The sequence below is a fragment of the Rhynchophorus ferrugineus genome, unplaced genomic scaffold, assembly GCF_030347505.1.
Source record: "Rhynchophorus ferrugineus isolate W39M unplaced genomic scaffold, kcgeb_rfMv2 rfM1, whole genome shotgun sequence".
Lineage (NCBI taxonomy): Eukaryota > Metazoa > Arthropoda > Insecta > Coleoptera > Curculionidae > Rhynchophorus > Rhynchophorus ferrugineus.
The window spans coordinates 28758496-28778782 of NW_027472580.1; the positions used below are offsets into that span (position 1 = coordinate 28758496).

Consider the following 20287-nt stretch of genomic DNA (forward strand, 5'->3'; position numbering starts at 1 on the left):
AACACGGTCCTGAATTCGGAGGGGTCGTAATCCGTGCATTTTCTATACATAGAGGTGACTTTGACTGGCCTGTCTGATAAAACAGTTGAGATGGAAGTTGATTCAAAACTGTTCCTATGTTGTGACGGTAATAAGAAGTGACGGATTCCCTTTTTAATTAAGATTGCGGTTCCACCACCATTGCCAGTGGTTCTATCGTTTCTGTAGATTTTATAATTCGGTATCGAAAAACGGATGGATGGTTTGAGGAATGTTTCCTCGAGCAGAATTATGTCGATGTTGTGACTGGTTACTACGTCGACAAGTTCCTCCTTCTTGTTGCGTACTGATTGTGCCTTCCAGGACGTGATGTTTAGGGATCTTTTCCCCAGGCTGACGTCTGGGGTGGAGCGGGCTCGGTAGATGGTGCTGGGGATTTTGACGACCTTGTTTTTGGTGATTTGTTTGCAGGTCTGCAGCTACAGCCAGAAAAGTTGGCTGTATGTGGTTCACCGCAATTGCTGCATTTGGCTGGAGATATCTTTTCTTTTTTGCAGACCCTTGTTTCATGTTCCCCTGCGCATTTCAGGGATCTGGGGTTTGCGTGACAGTGGTTTGCGGAGTGGCCGAAACTTTGGCAGTTAAAACATTGTGTTGGTTTTCCTGAGCTACGTTGGGCCTGGACCTTGATTGATTGGTCCATGAAATATTTTAAGTTGAAAATATGGCGTTGCTCTCTCGGAACCACCACATTTATGATAGGAATTGGGTTGCCTGATTTAGTTTTTCAACGTTGGATAAATTTGGGATCAAACTCGAGAGCTTCGAGCTCAAATTTAATTTCATCTGTCGCTACAAAAATTGCCAGACCCCTGAAGATTGTCCGAAGGCATCTTTCCTCCGGGGGGCAGAACGAATGGTATTGATATTTCCGCTCGTCTAAAATTTTAGTCAACGCACGGAAATCCTTTTCTTTTGGGGGGTAAAAGAAAACTCCTATTTTGTCTGAGTAATGCCTATTTGAATGCCGCGTTGGCTTGTTATTCGTCTTAACTCGGAAAAATATCGCTGCGAAAGAGATTACGTGGAGGTAGAAGGCGAAGTGGTCGCGTTTGAACTGGAGATAGCTGTTTCTGTGGCGGTATTCGTCGACTTTTGATCGAGAAAATGACGCTTACGTGTGTTTGCGGTGCTCTCCGTCATTTCAGCTGATGGTTTAAGAATTGGCTGCTTTCATGTCTTGAAGTTTGCCGGTTTAGCTGCTTCGCTGGTGCTTGGTGTGGGAGTTAGCCATGGTCTTGATAGGGGTTGGTTTTTTCGTGGTGGATTGCTGGCATCATTATCTGTCACAGTCGGCCCGGTTAACTTTGGTTTCTCATTGTGTGAGCTTCTTTTTCTTTCGGTTATTGGGCATTTGGAACCCGTCGTCGGATCTGGTTTCGTCGTCTGTTGTTTCGTTTCTCGCTGTGTATTCTTGATTGCTCATTGCTTTCAAGTTGATATTGGATGTTCCGATTTTCTGTGCTGGTTTTTGTTGGTTCCTGTTTGTTGGGCAGTTTTTGCTCATAGCCTGGATTGTTTTTGCCAGTACTTTTATTTGTGTGGAGGAATGGGCTACTTGTTCCTGGAGCCATGTACTCTCCTTGCGCGACTCCTCGTACATTTGTTTCCAATTGACTTGATTATGATTATTCTGATTATCGCCGGCTACTCCCGGCAAGCCTATTTAGCTTGCCGTCATTCATCGGTTTTTTCACTGGGTTTTGGTTCTTTTGTTTCGAATGTTTTTTTTTTCACTTGGAGAACTGAACCGTGCTCGATGCAGGTAGGGTAAATAGGTAGCGCGATGGTCTGAAACTGTTCACGCACCGACGGTTGCTCGAGACTTGAGGTCTTTTCTAGTCAAGGCGCCGGCCTTTATATCCCAAAGTGTACATCTATCTCATCATTCCCATCGCCCGGCCCCGATACCACGCCCGCCTCGGTTAGCGAATGAGTAATCAGGTGCCTCTTACGTAATTCCTCAACAGCCGTTCTATATTTTCTTACAATAAGCGTGCGGGATCTGATGTTCGGGGAGGTTGGGTGATAGATCAGCAAATATAATAAAACGTACCTTAGCAACCAATTTTCAATAACAAGGGTGATATTAAAAGTATAATTATAAAACAAAACTATATAACGTCAGGTAATATATAATATATATATATATATATATATATATATATATATATATATATATATAACATAATGTATATAACACTAATAATAATGGACTTACAATGAAGTCAAGGGAAACAGATACTCGAGATCCTTCCATTAGGGTTAGTAGTACACACTAGGGTAAAACTAAAATATTTAATAACAATAATATACATAAGTATATAAGTAAATAAGTAAATCAATAAATAAGCGACTCTGTTACTATTCTTCACTCACTTCTCTTAAACTCGTCTATGATGAAAGAGCAACGCATACAAGGCAGGAAGCCAAAGGTCACACGCCAGATATTCTTAAAAACCTTATAACAGGTCAATTAAAAAACTCCCCGGCCTGCCATAGTAAAACACATTTTTTGGCAAAATTAATGCACTGATTATGGCGACCATCCAACTTTTCGATACCGCCTCAGTTTCGGCGATTACCTCTTCATTCGACGAAAATTTCTTCCCAGCGAGCATTCTTTTGATATCTGAGAACAGGATATAGTTGCTGTTTTAATAGTAAAAAAGCAATTCGAAGCCCAATTCATGGATTTTTGCCATCGTTTTCACTGACTTATGACACAGTGACACAGTCTTGGTGAAGCAGTACTTTTTTTTCCAGATGCAGCCGTTTTTCGGCGATTTCATCCTTCAAACGCTCCAATAACGCTATTTAACAGTCGCTGTTGATGGTCCTTCCATTTTCAAGGTAGTCAATGAAAATTATTCCAAGCGTATCTCAAGATACAGACGCCATAACCTTGCCAGCCGACTGTTGCGCTTTCCCACGCTTTGGAGCGAGTTCATCGTGTGCAGTCCACTTGTGTCGATTGGACTTCGGAGTGAAATGACAGAGCCATGTTTCGTCCATTGTCACATATCGACGCAAAAACTTACCTTAATTAGGTTTATTACGCTTGCTCATCTTCAAACAGTGCTCCGAATTATCAACCTGTCGTTGTTTTTGGCCAAAAGTGAGCTCGCACGGCACCCACTTTTCACAGGGCTTTCTCATGTCCAAATATTCGTGAATCATATGATGTACACGTTCAGTTGATATCTGTAGAGTGTCTGCTATTTCATTCAATTTCAATTTACGGCCATTCAAAATCATTTTGTGGATTTTTTTAATGTTTTCGTCTAAACTTAACATACCAATCCTTGATGGTTGATTTTCCTGGGGCAGTGTCCGGAAACTTGGCATCAAGCGAAGTTTTGCTTCAACTATATTTTTCACTAATGAATAACTAATGATCCGACAGCTGTTATATTTATACACGCATCTTTTGAGGGTTAAGGCTAGCTAAAAAACATATGGAGTTAATTCTAGCAGCGCCATCTATTTGTTATGGCCGTCGTCAGGGTCGTAAAGGCCGTGGACTTTTCGATTGACTTGTTTTATTGTAATTAATATAAAGGTTTCGAAAGATACAGATCAACATTTCTCGCATATTGCGGTGCAGTTTTTTTTTCATGTAATGACATAATTAACGTTACCATTTATATTTTACCAAAGCGGAATCTTTAATCCATCATCATGAATCGATCAAAGAGTAAGGCTAGCGGGCGAAGTAAATCGCACTTTTCATGACAATAACCTGGTGAAAGCAATGTTCTTGGATTTGACTAGGGTCTTCGACAATATGTGGTATTATGGTCAAATATTCAAGGCATTTAAGCTTGGCATTCCTAGTGGTCTTGTAATCCTGATCGTCTAAACATCTACTCCTCAAATTCCAAGGCAACTAAACATAACAAATGGCTCAGTGGCAAATTAATCCCCATGAAAATCTCAAGGGATAATTTTCCACTGTAAATGTTCACTTACTGAAATTAATTTACTTATCGAAAAAATTTCCATCATGTGGTTACAAAAAGTTACGTACTTCGGACTTCATTTCGACAATCGTCTAACCTAGTTCACTTTGAAATGTTACGGTATATCGAGAGCATCGAGTCCCTCTCCTGTGTAGATCAAGTAAACTACCAGTCCAATTAAAATACTTATATAGTACTTTTTTTTCTGTATAGTTCGCTAGTATCGTCTTGATTCCTCAAACTTACTAAGGTCAAAAAGATGAAAATGTTTCCAAATAAGATTTTGGGAAACATTCTGAATAGCCTATTTTATGTCAGAAACAGCCAAATAAATTAAGAGGTGACAGAAAGTGGAATAAAGTTCATAAAATATCTTTATGATCATAATTTAAGTTTTGAAAAGTAATCATGCCATTCTCGAATTATCCAGAATTAAAAAAAAACGTCCTTGATCTATTCTTTGGGTTTTCCAACCATTCCAACTGATTAACCAGACTAAAAAACTGATATGTTGCATAGAATGCAATGGGGTTTGAAATTCATGCCGTTTTTAAGATGGAGAACTATGTATGCTTTTTAATTGACTGCATATAGATTATAGAGAAAAACAAAAACAAACACGAATGAAAATTGAGTGCTGGACAATGGAACCTGCTATGAAACCAGGACTAATATACGACAGAAATATCTTGAACTGTATAGACATTTGTATGTATATTTCGTTGAAAATAAATTTTATGTTAAGAAAATAAATATTAAATATGTGAATAATTTATATAAAATAACAAATAAAAATAAAAATATCAATAATATATGTTAAACAATTTTTGTTGCTTTCCTTTTTTTAAACTTTATTCACTTGGTTAATAAAAATCACTTATTTGAAAATTACTTATTATTTAATCAATAATTAATACAATAGGCCTATTTATATGGCTAATGTTTATCCTTGTAATCCTTTTTCTAGCTTGCATCAACTTGTCTGAGGTTTGCGTCAGATAGATGCAATCTGTTATTTGGCCTGGCTGATGATAAGATTTTAAAGTTTCCTTTTATCAACTACGCGTTTATCTGGACTGGACTTACAGTTTTAACATGGGCTCCAAACCATTGTCCTCGGCATTAAGCCCACCGACTGGCGAGTGACCAATTTAGAAATCATCCCAGAAGACATCTGATCTTACCCAGCCTGGTTACTGGCGTGACTGAGATTATTTTCCTTGTCGGATTTTGCGCACTTGCCTAGGACATTCACAAACATAAATTTACGACCATAAATCAGCAGGATTCGAACCCGCGGTTATCGCAACAATAGGTGGACCGTCCTGTCCATTTACCACTGCGCCACCAAGACGGCTAATATATATTATATTTGGAAATATATAAATTCTTTGCAAGGAAGCTGATGAAACTATCTACCATGAAATCACGACTAATATTCCACAGAGATACTTTGAACTGTCTAGACATTTGTATGTATATTTCGTTAAAAATATATATTATATTAAGAAGATAAACATTAAAAATGTGTGAATAACATATATAAAATAACAATTAATATTTAAAAATATCAGTAATATATATTATATTAGGAAATCAATAAATTATCTCCAAGGAAGCTGATAGCAGGTATCAAAACTTTTAAAGCAATTTCGGAATCAAATAAAAATTTGGGTGATGTTGCTCTATGAAAAGAAGCAGACAGAAATAAAACCATGCTATGGTCAAATGATGTGAGTGTTATTTATTATCTGTATAAAACTGCAAAGAAGGTAAAGATACTGTTACCTAGGAGAGACTTGGGCTGTGATTGTGACAGGCCTGTAGTAATCAATAAACGAAACCAATAAAACTGAACTTGGTTTTCGTTGGTTCGTCGTCGCTACTGGTACTCCGCACGTGTCCAACATCTGGGATAATATTTTTGGCTATTTTGTACGCTGTTGTTATAAGGTATAAAGGTTCGTCCATCGATCGATGGACGAACCTGGTATAAAATTCGACATGACCCAAGATTGCCGAAACAAACCAACTTTGTTATTTATTAGAATTTCGTTAGATTCTTTTCTCGGAGTATTATGTATTATGGTCTAAATAGTGTTCTAGTTTGCCAAGAAAGAATTTCTGGTTGATCTTAAAACATATACATTATCATTTTTTGGCTTGATAAAATATTAGTTTTTATATCTTTTCGATACTCAGAATTGTAATCTGGTAATAATATCGACACAACAACATTGTCCAATAAAACAGCCAGTGCACGTCATCAACATTTATGATGTCAGCACGCCACATTAACTTCAAATTTTGGTTTACAACGTTTGCTGGTTTGTAACCTTTATTATCACTAGTATTTTGAAGAATTTTGCAGACATTTGGCAACATGGTCCACCAATACTAACTAAAAGTAAACTTTATTGACTGATTCGGTCAATATAGTCAGTAATGGTCAAGTAATATGTCAATATAGTCAGTAATATATAATTCGGTCAGTAATATAGTCTATCCACTAAAATAGCTAATGCATGTTATCAAAATATATGACGATAGCATGTCCTAATGTTGCTGCGTTAACTTAGAATTTTAGTTTATGTTTTTCGGTTTGGAACCTCTAATTATTAACAGTAATGTTTTGAAAAATTTTGTATGCAAAAATAACGTCGACCAGTACCAACACAAAACAAATATTACAGATTGATTCGGTTAAATGTTCCGAAACATCGGACAGTATTTTTCCCCTTTTTAACTAGAGTAAAATGAGAAGGAAAAATCCACCCCTAGTTTAAATAAATTTAACATTTTTACAAATTACATTTGGCAGTATATTTGGCGTTATCTATGACCTGGATTGGCTGTTTATTGGAATGACTATATATTTTTTAATAAGCCTCGCACATACACATAACAGTGTATGTTGGTGTGAACATACGTCATCTAAATTTATGACGTCAGAATGTCGCAATGTTGCCGTGTATAAACTTTGGGTTTTAGTTCAGTTTGGCTTTGACATAAAACAAAATTCTAGTTTAAATAAAATATTGAAGCAAAAATGTTATCAAATATATATTATACAGCCACATTATTATTAGAGTTGTTGTCTATTATATTTACATTAAACTCTTTTCCACACCACCCATGAGGTAAAGTTCTAGGCACATTTTTTATGTAGTGGTATCCCCCTGGAAGCCTAATCTACCTAACTAACAATTATATATCCAAGTAATGTATTTTATTTTCATTAGAAAACATATTTACCTTTTTATGTGTAGTTCTTGTTTCATTCCATGGTGTGTTTCTTTGACAAGTCATTTTGATATTATTGTATTTTTTATTTCTTTTGCTACTATCTGTTTACACTATTCTTGACAAAATTAATCACTGAATTCTAACTAATGCATTTTCCATATCTGCAAAACAGTTGGTATTTTTTCTCACATTTTAAGCAAATAGTCATGTATGTTATATTCTTAACAATTACACATATCTAATGCCCTTAAATCTTTATTATCTCATCAATCAAATCAAAAGATCATCAATAAAATCATTTCTCAATTTCTTCATCAATTTATCTGATCGAGATCATATAAACCGAAGGTGCTCTTAACTTTTCCTATTTCCAGCATGAAGCACAATATATCTGCAATGAATTATTAATAAATGTTATGACTGATAAAACCTAATAAATTATTATACCAACGTGTACCTTTTTCCATCAACTTTAGGCCTATTATGAGGTCACTATTATCTCATTGCTGTTCGAAGTAACTGATTGGAGATGCAATCTGTTCTGTCTGGCATCAACATTTTTAATTAATAATTAGAGTAATAATAAGCAACGATTAGACATTTATCAAAACAAGCAAAGCCTTAGGATAACGTTTGCCGGTTTATAACCTCTGTTGTTTAGAAGGATTTTGCATAGGTTTGACATCCGGACATCTTTGAGAGGGTTGTTTACACGCTCGAACGTACCAGATAGCATTGTTTCTCTTTTTAACCAGAATAAAATGAGAAGGAAAACATTGTCTGATTCTAAAACGAATGTATAAATTGCGACATATTAAACATATTGATGACGTAAGTTTACAGCAACTTTGGATGGACTAAACATTTATTTTCGAACGGAACTTTTTTTGAAGGGAATATGTTTTATCTTCATCATCATCTCATCACTGAATGACGAGTTATACCACTGCTGTTGAATAACCAAGGCAAACCATTCCATTTCTTAATATGGATAAAATTGAAGTTCAGTACAAATATTGCCACATGCGCTCCATAAAAAACTCTGCGATGATGTTGTTTATCCAGGTGAACAGGAGTTAAGAAAATATTTCAGATTTACCAATATTGAAAGCTATGCCGTCAATTTTGTTGAAGGTTTTACATTCTGGTTAATTAATTGTAAGCATATTGATTTGATAATGAACAGGATTCTTTCTTTTTTAACACTGAAATAAAATATTTTTATCGACGATTTGGCGGAAGGTTGATGTGTTTATCTTAAAAAGGCACGGTTAACTTTTTATAGCCCTTATTAATCTTTATGGCCCGGGAATTCTCGTACAAGCTGATACCTTTGCGCTTCTTTTTTCAAGTTCTAAGTACTCCTCGCTACTTGATTTATTAGCGGCTAGAATTTCTATTCCACCGTTTTTTTTTTCGAATCATCTTGAGATTTGTTATTGCTGACATCTTAATATAATAAAATACAGATGCTTGAGGGGTGGTTTTTGGCGACATCTTTCGCAATAACAATATTAGTAAACAATGATTGAAAATAATGAACGCTTCTGGCCCCGGGATCCGCTACCTAGCCTAGGTGATTTGACAAATGTTCCAAGCAAACTTGAACAGCAGAAAGTGGTTGGTCTCGCCGAGAATCTAATTCGCGACCTCGGTGCGTGATCTGAAGCAGTTGCTTGCAATATTTTTACGACTTCCCATATGCTAAAAAGCTAACTGGATGGCTTTTACACTGAACGACTTCAGTGTAAAATCAGTTTAGCAATAACATTATACACAAATATCTGATTATTTTAGATAAAAAATATGTTAAAAATGTGTACGTGCCTTTGAAATTTCAGATATTCTCACGATTTCCCCGGATTCCGTCATCAGATCCAGATTTGGTTCCAATGGGACCAAGGAATCGGAAGGGCCCTGTTTCAAATAAAGAAGAATTTTTAAAATCGGACGGAGAAATTAAAAAATATATATATGCAGTCGAACATAGGACTTACTCCTTTTCTAAAGTCGGTTAAAAACATCGGCATAAAACATGTTAAAGATCGATCTTGAAACAAATTTCAATCAATCATAGCAACGTAGAAGCAATAGAGATGCTGGACAACATAAAGAAAACCAAAAGACTGAGAATGACAAAAAATTAGCTTACGAAGTCTAATTTATTCATACCACATTTATACCACAATGGTCCTGCCAAGACAAGCAGTTTGGATATCGGGCCAAACACTTGTCATCCATCAAGCGCGAGGCTGACTGGCGAAATAAATGGCGCTTTTCATGGTAAGAACCTCTCTATCGTCTAAACATATACGCCTGAAAATCCAAGAGCAGTTAAACATAACAACCAAACGGTTTGAATTTTGGAAACTTCAGATCTATGTACAAAAACATCCAGCGATAATTTTCCACCATAAACGTTTCGCAGGTAAAACCAATTTACTTATTGAAAAAGTTCCCATTATTTCTATCGTCGTCATAACTGGTGAGATCAAATTCAACAAGACACTGACGGGTTACAGTGACTACTCTGGCAGGTTACAGTGTATTGAGAGCACTGTTCCCTCTCCTATGTAAATCAAGTAAACTACCAATCTCAATTAAAACCCTTATATAGTTTAGGTGAAAATGTTGGTCTACGAGGTATCGAAGAGGTCTAATGGAACTTCCAGGCATTGCTTTTAAAAAAATGCAATTTTTGGAAGCATACAATAAAATCGAAAAACTTATTATTCCAATTTGTGCATTTAAATAAGACATGGATATTTCAGAATGGGACCAATATACCCAACGCTCACTTAGAATAGAAATAGTGTTAAGACAACTAAAGTTGATGAAAAAAGGTAAACGTTGGAATAACAATTGATTAGGTTTTATTAGTCATAACATTTTCTAATAATTCATTGCAGATATATTATGCTTCATGCTGGAAACAGGAAAGCTAATAGCACCTTCGGTTTGGATGATCTCGATCAGACACATTAATGAAAAAATTGAGAAATGATGGAGTCATTAACAAACGAATTTCTAGATTAGAAATTAACAGCTTAATTATTCACCTGAGTGGAACTTTCTGAATATGGGATTATGATTCAATGCTGATTATTTCCAAGACGGGGTGATGGGAATGGAAACACCTGAAGGTGTGTATATAATTAAAAAAGTAATATCGAAATATTTCTACAATCAGGAAAAATATTGATATTTTACAAAACATATATCGATATTTTTAAGAAAAACTAAAAATATTGACTTAATGAACATTTAAAATGAAATATTAGAATGCACTGAATCTTTAAAATTAAGTTAAAATCAAATTTTTACTAAAAATAATATTAAAATGTTTTCAGAATATTTAAGAAATATCTTTAACTAGCGACCCGCCCCGGCTTCGCACGGGTGCAATGCTGATACTAAATTAAATACACTACAGAAAAAATATGAACGTTGTATATAAAAACATAGCAGCCCGCTCCGACTTTGCACGGGCATAAAATATATATGCCTATGTCACTCAATGAAAACATGATTAAAATCGATCCAGTATTTTTGGTTCATTCATTACTGCCCTTGGCCTGCACGCATTAAATTTGGAGTAAAACAATTCCTCTTCCCCTATACTTACTATGAAGATTTCCTGCTATCTTTGGAATATCTAAATTCATACAATTTTTATTACATTACATATTTTTAAACGCAAATTTTAAATTTGTGATATCTCCGAAAATATTTGTTTAATTTACATGCTGTAAGGAACCATATTGATCTATATTAATTGCACACTGTATTTAAGGTACTTAATTCGATAAGGATTAATGCCGTATTGCTTAAAATAGCTTCGTAAATAAGCCATTTTCTCACGTAAAAAGTAAACAATAAAAATGGTTAATGTGGGTTATGCCTAAAAGATAAACATATACCATCGCGGACTTTTTTGTAGACCTTTTTATGGTGTACAATACTGTTGTACATTAATTTGATCTAACTCGTAGGGTTAGGCAGCGTTTTTGCTAATTGCTAAATAAGCCTAAAAAAATAGGTTAATTTACGACATCACGTTAGAAACCTCTAAAATTAGCAATGTTGCCTTAGTATATTATGCATGTATTATACATATAAACCTTCCTCTTGAATCACTCTATCTATTGAAAAAAACCGCATCAAAATCCGTTGCGTAGTTTTAAAGATTTAAGCGCACATAGGGATATAAGGACAGAAAAGGCGACTTTGTTTTATACTATGTAGTGATTACTTACGAATAAATATCGAAAAATATCGGCGAACAAAAATATCGATATATCGACCAAATTTAACAGTATTTTTTCGGCATTAAATCGGCTTAAATTAAAAACGTTTTTACGTTATTGACCAATCCTTTTTGGTAAAATGAACTTCATTGCAATCCCAAATAGCAAGTAATAAATTAAAATTGCGCTACACATATCTAATATAAGGTGTCATTTAAAAAAATGGTAAAAACTAGTGTAATGTAAAAACTAGGGAACTATCGACTGAAATTGACTATCGACTGTTTAGTAATTGACTGCTTTTTACTATCGACTCTTTCAGTCGTTATTTTTGGTCCGACTGATTTTACTACTTTTTACCAGTGACTCTTTCAGTCGACTGTTTTCAGTCGCTATTTTCGGTCCGAGTGAATTTATTTACTATCGACTGTTTCAGTCGTACTTTTAGTTACTATTTTTGGTTCTATTAGTTTTATTTGACTGATTTTTAACGTTCTGGCTAGCGGCGACTTTAACAAAATTTATATAAATATACCCTATGTATTATAAACATACCCAAATTATGCTTACATAGATTTATATATATATATATATATATATATATATATATATATATATATATATATATATATATATATATATATATATATATATATATATATATATAGTTTAATGTTTTTGGTTCGTTTTTTAATGTATATTGTATATTAATATTATAGCATTTTGGTATGATATTTTTCAAGATTGTTGATGTAATAGGGTAAAAAGATTTTAAAAAAATATTTCGATTACTCTCTTGATTTTTGTTAAAAATATTTCCGTTTAATAATAAATAAAGCATTTATATCATTTCATTCAGATTATTTTTAATTATGTAACGGATTACTTTTTTTCTATGACTATGTTTTTAAGTTCTATTTTATTATCTATATTTATTATAGTATATTATCTAAAAATAGCAAATAACGCATTAAAATACAACAAAACATTTGTGAGGTATTATTCCGTTCCATAGAAAAATTCTATTCCTTTTTACAGATCCACAGAACATTCAAATATAAAAGTAATTCTACTTGGTGTAAAATTAAATTATAAATTGCATTTTATGTATTATTATAATAGTATTCAGTAATATTTTTTTCATTTTCTTTTTAAAAATTAGATCGTTAAGGAATTTATATCTCCGTCTCGCTTACACTACCGTTGCTATCTCCGTCCTTTCCCCTCTCACAATTTATACAGGTCAAGATTCATACACCTTCGTCTGACATCACGGATTAAAAAAAAAAACAACAGTCAAACCGTGCATTTACGCTACTTTTTTAATTATCGACTGTTTCGAATGTTTTCAGTGGATAGTTCCCAACGCTAGTAAAAACTCTATTGACTATGTGTATTGACTTATTGGCATTCAATAAAAATTATACTGATTCTATCTTCTTCGGTGTTGTTACCCATCAATATATCTATCAATATATCTATCAATATATCTATCAATATTTCAATGTAATCCGTATTAGGCTTAAGATTTCTCAAGTATTGTAAATTAATTCGTCTGTAATAAAAATAATAGGAAATTATTTTGTTTCATTTACCTGTTATTAAACATTTTTCAATTTTAATAATTCATGTCAGACTTTCACAATTAAATCATAACAGTTTTAAAATGACAGTGACACTTCGAGCTTTGAAATATCGTAGAATTTTTTTAAAATTAGTATAAAAGTAAATGTTACGTCATCGGAAAAAGTTTACGCTTTTAGGTATACGCTGTCTTTTGAATAAGCACTCAATAAATGCGTATAATACGCTGCTCGTATTTGAATGGACGCTGTGTCAGATTTCAAGACAATCCTTACATTTGAGTTTTTTAATTTTATCATATACATTTTCGTTTACAGAGATAATAAAATAATAAATAAAAATGCTAAATGTCATTGTCAAGAAATAATAAATACATTTAATTCAAAAATGCATCAGAACGATTATTTATATGTTCATATCTGAGAATCTTAAAAAAACCGACAAATTGACCACTCCCACCCTTGAGATGATTAGGATTTGCAATATTTGGTGGGCCATTTCAGTTTAGTTCGTGCCGCTGAAGGGTTTGGTGGTGGGTGATGTGCCGGCCTAGACGATATAATTTCGTGATGATATATGTGTTTAGTTAGGTTTTCGTGTTTTGTTTAAAAAGTTATTATTAAGGTAAAGTATTGTGACTTTTAACAATTGATTGTATGCAGCTTTTTTAATAGATTTATATATCTTCATGGTTTCATTTCCAAGTAATTCAATCCTTAAATTTTAATTTGATGATTATGTTTTCCTCCGTGGAAGCCTATACATAGAAACAGAATTAACAACTTCATAAATATAAACATTCGTACATTGTCATATTTTCCAAGTAGAAAAAATCTAATTTGACTGGGTTAAACGAACAACTCTACAAATGATCGAAAACAAAATTTGTAAAATGTAAATTCTTCAAAATCCGTTTTACTATGTTGTCAATCCTATCGATTTAGTTTCAGTTTTTTATATTAACTTCTGTTTGTACTAATGAACTCGATATTAAAAAAATAAACAAACAGTTTGAAAAAAATGAGATAACATATGAAGTTGCATGTTTAATATAAATATTTTTCAATTATTTACTTAGAAATCACTGAAAGACTTGTATTTTTTACGAGAGATTGCTTATATGCATCATCATCAATCCATACCGGAGCTCGGACAATTTCACGACAGTTTCATTAAGCCCCAGCTGTTTTGGCCTCAGAATGCTAGTTCCTTACATTTTAGATTGCTTTGGATGATCTTGATCCACACACCACACATACTTGTTCGAGACTTAATAGTTCTTACCACAACCTATTTTTTGTTGTTGGCTCGTTGTTGCCAACTGAAGGTTCCCATTCATTCTTCATCCATTCGAGATACTCATCCCGTGACGAAGTATTATCTTCACAGGGTTTAGTCTGAATTGAAATTACTGTTTTCATCCTATTGTAGGGATATCGGAAACGAAAAATATCAATACTTTCTTGATTTAATTTCTGAAAAAAAGGTCATTGGGTGGAAAAAATAGCGATGTAATGTTACCTAACAAAAAAAGGTAATTTTTTTCTAAAATATATTAGTATGCTAAAAATCTAGATATATCAAGAAAACATTAATCAAAGGTTTTTTTCAACCACCCTACCTCAATTTACTAATGCATTATTGATTAATTAAATAATTTACGTAATGTGTAGGTTCGTTTGATTTTATATTTTAACCTAATTATATATATTAGTGACGGAGCAATAATTTAATTTTTAAGTTAATTATGTTTCTCTCATTACTGAATCTTGTTTTAACAATATTTTCAATACAAGATCAGAATTTTATATTTACTAAATTATTGTTTGTTGTTTAAAAAAACATTATTCACTTGTTTAACTATTTTAATTGGAATACAATATTATAAAGTAACGTAACTAGAAAAATTATAATGTGTACTGTACGAAAGCTAAGGTTGAACAACTGATTAGAAACTAAGTTAGATCGGCTGGCAGACCTATTTATATGTGCTATTTTTTACTTGCAATCCCTATTTGGGGTTGCATCAGTTTGATGAAATCTCTGTTTGAGGTTTGCGTCTGATAGATGCAATCCTTGTTTATGGTTGTATTGGTGTTTAATAATCGGCATATAACTATCGTGGGGATGGATATCTGAGAATTGGCTTTGTCCTTTGTTTGCAGATATTGTTTTCAATGATCTTTGACAGGAATGACTGTTGAAAGTACTGAAGTACTTTTGGATTGGCTGACGATATGTCTAGAACCTACTTGCGTCTTATTTTACTTAAATACAAGATATTATATTAATATATTAATAGTATTTTATTAACAGTAAAAATTAAACTAGTAATGCCCAGTGGTAGAAATTCGACTACAATTTATGAAGATAATCATGTTTCCCTCATAGAGTGAAAAGAATAATTTAAAAATGATATGTTATTTTACTTCTTTAAAGTTGTTTTGACAATATTTTCAGTATAAGGTTAAATATATGTGTCTCTATTTTAAAATATATGCGAAAAAATCTCTTAAGAAGAAGTCTCAAAAAATCACCCACTAATCGTTTTTAATTACGCTTAGTTTAATCTATTTGTTAATCTAATTTAAATTGATAATAATGACTTTAATTGAGTTTCTAAAACTATATAATATAAAATGATCATATAAGTGCAATTATTTTCAGAACTGAACAAGTTGGAGTATCGAATATCGAAGTACATAGGATTATTTTTTACGTTTATCTTATAAATATAAATATGGAATATTAAATCAAGTTAAACATGTATATTAAATTATAGTATATTAAAGCAGCTAATATCCGAATAACACAATTTTGAAATAATTATTAAATCATTAATATTAGAATAATGTCATTAAATTATTTTGAATACAATTAGGTCTTTATACTTATTATTTAAAATAATTGATAAAAGGTTCAAAGAATAAATTATTCTGTAGTTACGTATTTTATTTTACTGGCCATTAAACGCCTTAATAATTATTTTATAATATTTACCAATTTACTGTTAACATTTCTTTCTTTTAATTCTTTTATTTTGTTTATCCATTTTTCTCACCTAAAATATATGATAAAAATAGCGTTGGGAACTAGCGGCTGAAAAAAGTAATTATTATTTTCAGTCTTTAGGGTAAGTGATGTGGCTCGGTGAATGCAGGTAAAACGAAGTGAAACAGTGGTGTTTACATTATGTGAAAAATACAAATGATAAAACGGGTGGCAGCGGTGTTACATCCCAGATAAACGTCTCGGGGTTGCCGCCAGCTATTCGTTGTCGGATTCTAGTTGGCGCTGCTGGCACCCCGCCCGTGTTCAACATCTGGGATTGTATTTCTGGGTATTTTGTAGACCGTTATTCCACGATATGAAATTCGACATTCCTCAAGGTCGCTACAATACTCCTCTGCCAGAATTTTACATACAATTACTCCAAACAACAAAGATACAAAATGTATGAAAAAATATCAAATACAAAAAAAATTATATACCAAACAAAATGTGCTGCATAAAAAGGACTTCGAAAAATATGATAGTTCGAAACGATTGTGGTTGGTACGGTTGCGATCTGGTACGGCTGTTGATTTCTTCCGGCCCAACAGATACCGTTGCTTCATTGTTGCTTTTGACGACGTGGTAGCTTATTTTCTTCGACGACGAGACATTAGCAATTTTGGTATCTCGGCGAAGACATGACGAGTCTACGGTGACTGCAATCGGTCCCTAGCTTCTGGAGCTGCTCTGTGACTAATTCGTAGTCATATACGTTACGGTAATTCAGAAAAAACAAATAACGACGGTATCCGACCGAAGCTGCCCAAAGCCTTTCTTAAGCAATCTTCTGTATAAAATATTATCTTAATTAATTAGTCTTATTCTAATGCTTATTCTAAAGTCTACATATGTCCAGTAATCAGATCAAGTGGTGTTAAACGTTTTAGTTTACGCACTTCACTATCACGTCGCATATTTAGCTGATTAGTGAGTACATTGGGATGCACTGACACTCTTTCGAAGTACTTCACACAAACACGTTGAATTACACTCGTTATAGGTTCTAGAGGAATATCGCGTTGTATGACTTTATTTGAAATATAGTACGGAGCATCAACAATGGCACGCAACACCTTATTTTGGAATCGTTGAATGATGGATATATTAGATTTGCTAGCGGTACCCCATAGTTGAATTCCATATGTCCAAATGGACTTGAGTATAGACTCATACAGCAATACCTTGTTATCTAATGATAAGTTGGATTTGCGCCCAATGAGCCAATACATTTGATATAATTTTAGTCCCAGTTGTTTCCGTTTAGAGAGTATGTGCTTCTTCCAGGTTAGGCGTCGATCTAAATGCATACCAAGATATTTAACATGCTCTGCTTGGGGGAATTGACGATGATTGATATTCACTGGTGGACATGTTCTTCTACGCAGGGTAAACGTTATATGCGTGGATTTTGATTCATTGGCTTTAATGCGCCATGTCTTCAACCATAATTGTATTTGTTCCAGGTGGGTTTGTAGGTTTATTGATGCTATGACTGGATCTTTATGGGATGCTAAGATTGCTGTATCGTCTGCATATGTTGCCACAGTAGTTATTTTTGTGGTGGGCAGATCAGCCGTATACAGAAGATACAGTACTGGACCCAGTACACTACCTTGCGGAACTCCTGAATATATGGGATTTAATTCGGTATGTTCATCGCCTTGATTTACAATAAAATGTCTGTCAGTGAGATACGATTTTAGTAGCTGATAGTCCGGATGAGGGAGAAGTTTCTTTAGTTTAACCTGCAAGCCCGTATGCCATACTTTGTCAAAAGCCTGAGATATGTCTACGAAAGCAGCCGAACAATATCTTTTGGCATTTAGGTCAGCGTTTATTTTGTTTACAAGTCTATGCACTTGTTCTATAGTCCCGTGCTTATTGCGAAAGCCAAACTGATGTTCTGGAATAATTTTTCTTTTTTCTATTATATAGTTTAGTTTTTTTATGTATAATTTCTCGAAAACTTTCGAGATTATTGGTAATAAACTTATAGGTCGGTAGGAGGTCACATCTTCTGGTATTTTTCCTGGTTTAAGTATCATTAATATTTTAGCTACTTTCCAGATACTAGGGAAGTAATTAATTCGTAGCATAGCATTAAATATAAATGTTAATAGTTTTATAGCCTTTTCTGATAGTTCTTTTAAAATTCTGCCAGTAATTAAGTCATAACCAGGAGCTTTTTTAATATTAATCTCTCTCATTATTGTATGTTTAACTTTTTTGATCGTTAATTTCGCGTGCGGTAAATCCATTTGAAATGGCGAATCTAGAAAGCTAGTAATTTTATTTTCGTCAGCTTTATGTAGCTGAGACTGGAACGGTTTAAAAACATTTTTTAAGTGTTTTGAGAAAATGTCGGCCTTCTCTTCATTGCTTCTCGCCCAATTATTTTCGCTTGTTTTAATAGGTGGGTTATGCTGCTGGGATCTCCTAAGCTTTTTTGTTGCTTTCCACAACGAATAGTCTGTAGCCTCAGTTGATGTCAAGTTTTCTAGGTATTCTTGAATGCTTTGGTTTTGTTCAATTTGGATTAGATCTCTCAGCTCTTTTATGGCCCTATTAAATTTTCTTTTATTCTCTTCAGTCCTCTGCTGTTGCCAATTTCGTCGTAACTTTCTTTTTTCTGTATTGTACATGATATATGTGTATTTTTTCTTGGAAATGTTTCACTGTTAGGAGTCGCGGAATATGCTGCTTCCTGTATATTTTTTGTAAGATTTATTGCTGCTATTTCTATATCCATTTCAGTTTGTAACGGTAATTTTAGAGAGATATTTTGGTCTAAGTTTTCTCTAAATGAGGGCCAGTTAGTTCTATCATTGCACAGAGAAGGGGGTTTATCTTTGATGATAATTTTTGAAGAAATTGTTACTATTATTGGTGAATGATCAGAAGACAGGTCGAAACATGACTCTGCCTGACACTTTTTTGGATCAATATTTTTTGTAATACAGAAATCTATTGTATCTGGTTTTTTATTTTTGTCTGAAGGCCAATATGTTGGTTCACCAGTAGAGATATGTTGCAAGTTATCTATCCTTATGGCTTTGAACAGTTCTCTACCTTTTGAGGTTATTATTCTTTAACCCCACATTAAATGTTTTGCATTATAATCTCCTCCTGCTATAAATCTATTACCTAGCGTACTGAAGAATTCTTGAAATTGTTCTGCCTTGTTGTTATGTTTGGGTGGGCAATAAATCGCAGAAAATGTTAATGGTCCATGGGCTTCCTCTATGGTTATACTGGTGGCTTGCAGGTAGTCTTTGCGGAATTTTTCTTTTTCAAAATGCTTTATATCATCTCGAATTATTATGGCTGTACCTCCATGTGCTTTATCATCAGGGTGATTTGTATGATAAAGCTTATATTTAGGAATTTTCAAATAATGTTTCCGTAAAGTGTGTTTCGGAAACCATCATAACGTCAATATTTTGTTCAATTACGAACATTTTTAGTTCCCTGGCGTGTTGTTGGAGCTCATTGGCATTCCAGACGGCGATTTTGTAGTTATTGGTTTCAGGCATTAGGCAAGTTTGCTGACGACGGCTGTGAGTAGACCAAGCATCGTACTCATTTGATCCATTAGTTTGGCCATCATATTTTCTAATCTTGAGATGTTGCTAGTTTCAGTAGATTGAGATATCGTCTCTCGATTTTGTGCTGAACCATTTTCAACCATTTGGGCATAAGTTATGTCTGCTTGACTTTTTCTGGTTGGTAGTGGTAGATTGGTAGTAGTGGATTGTTTTTGTTGATGCCTTTTTTCCCTTAAGGCAGGATAGATTTTCTGTTGTAGTTGCTTGTGAACTGCGCAACCCCTGTAGTTCGCTGGATGATTTCCGTTACAGTTAACACATTTCACTTTTTCATCGCGAACTTTACGAGTACAATCTCCTGTTTTATGTTCTCCTGCACATTTTACGCATCTATATGATTTGCGACAGTAAGTCTTTGTGTGCCCGTGCGCTTGACACTTTGTGCATTGTGGTATAATTCTTTTTATATGTGGTGGTTCGCATTTAATAATATTATTCTCCAATTTGGTGATTTCATACACCGCCTTATTATTTCCATTAGGTTTTATATCTATATAAAACATAGGCAGAGGTTTTTTTGTCGTGTGATGTCGTATATTGTGAATATTTA

At 33.6% G+C, this 20287-nt stretch overlaps 1 protein-coding gene across 1 annotated transcript in view; it reads left to right on the forward strand.

Moving 5' to 3' along the window:
* Positions 1 to 13594: 13594 nt before the first annotated feature.
* Positions 13595 to 20287, forward strand: part of LOC143206638 (uncharacterized) — a 32220-nt gene continuing 25527 nt past the window's right edge. The window contains exon 1 of the mRNA XM_076419255.1: positions 13595 to 13702. The gene's annotated coding sequence lies outside the window, so the exon portion shown is untranslated. The remainder of the gene's footprint in view (positions 13703 to 20287) is intronic.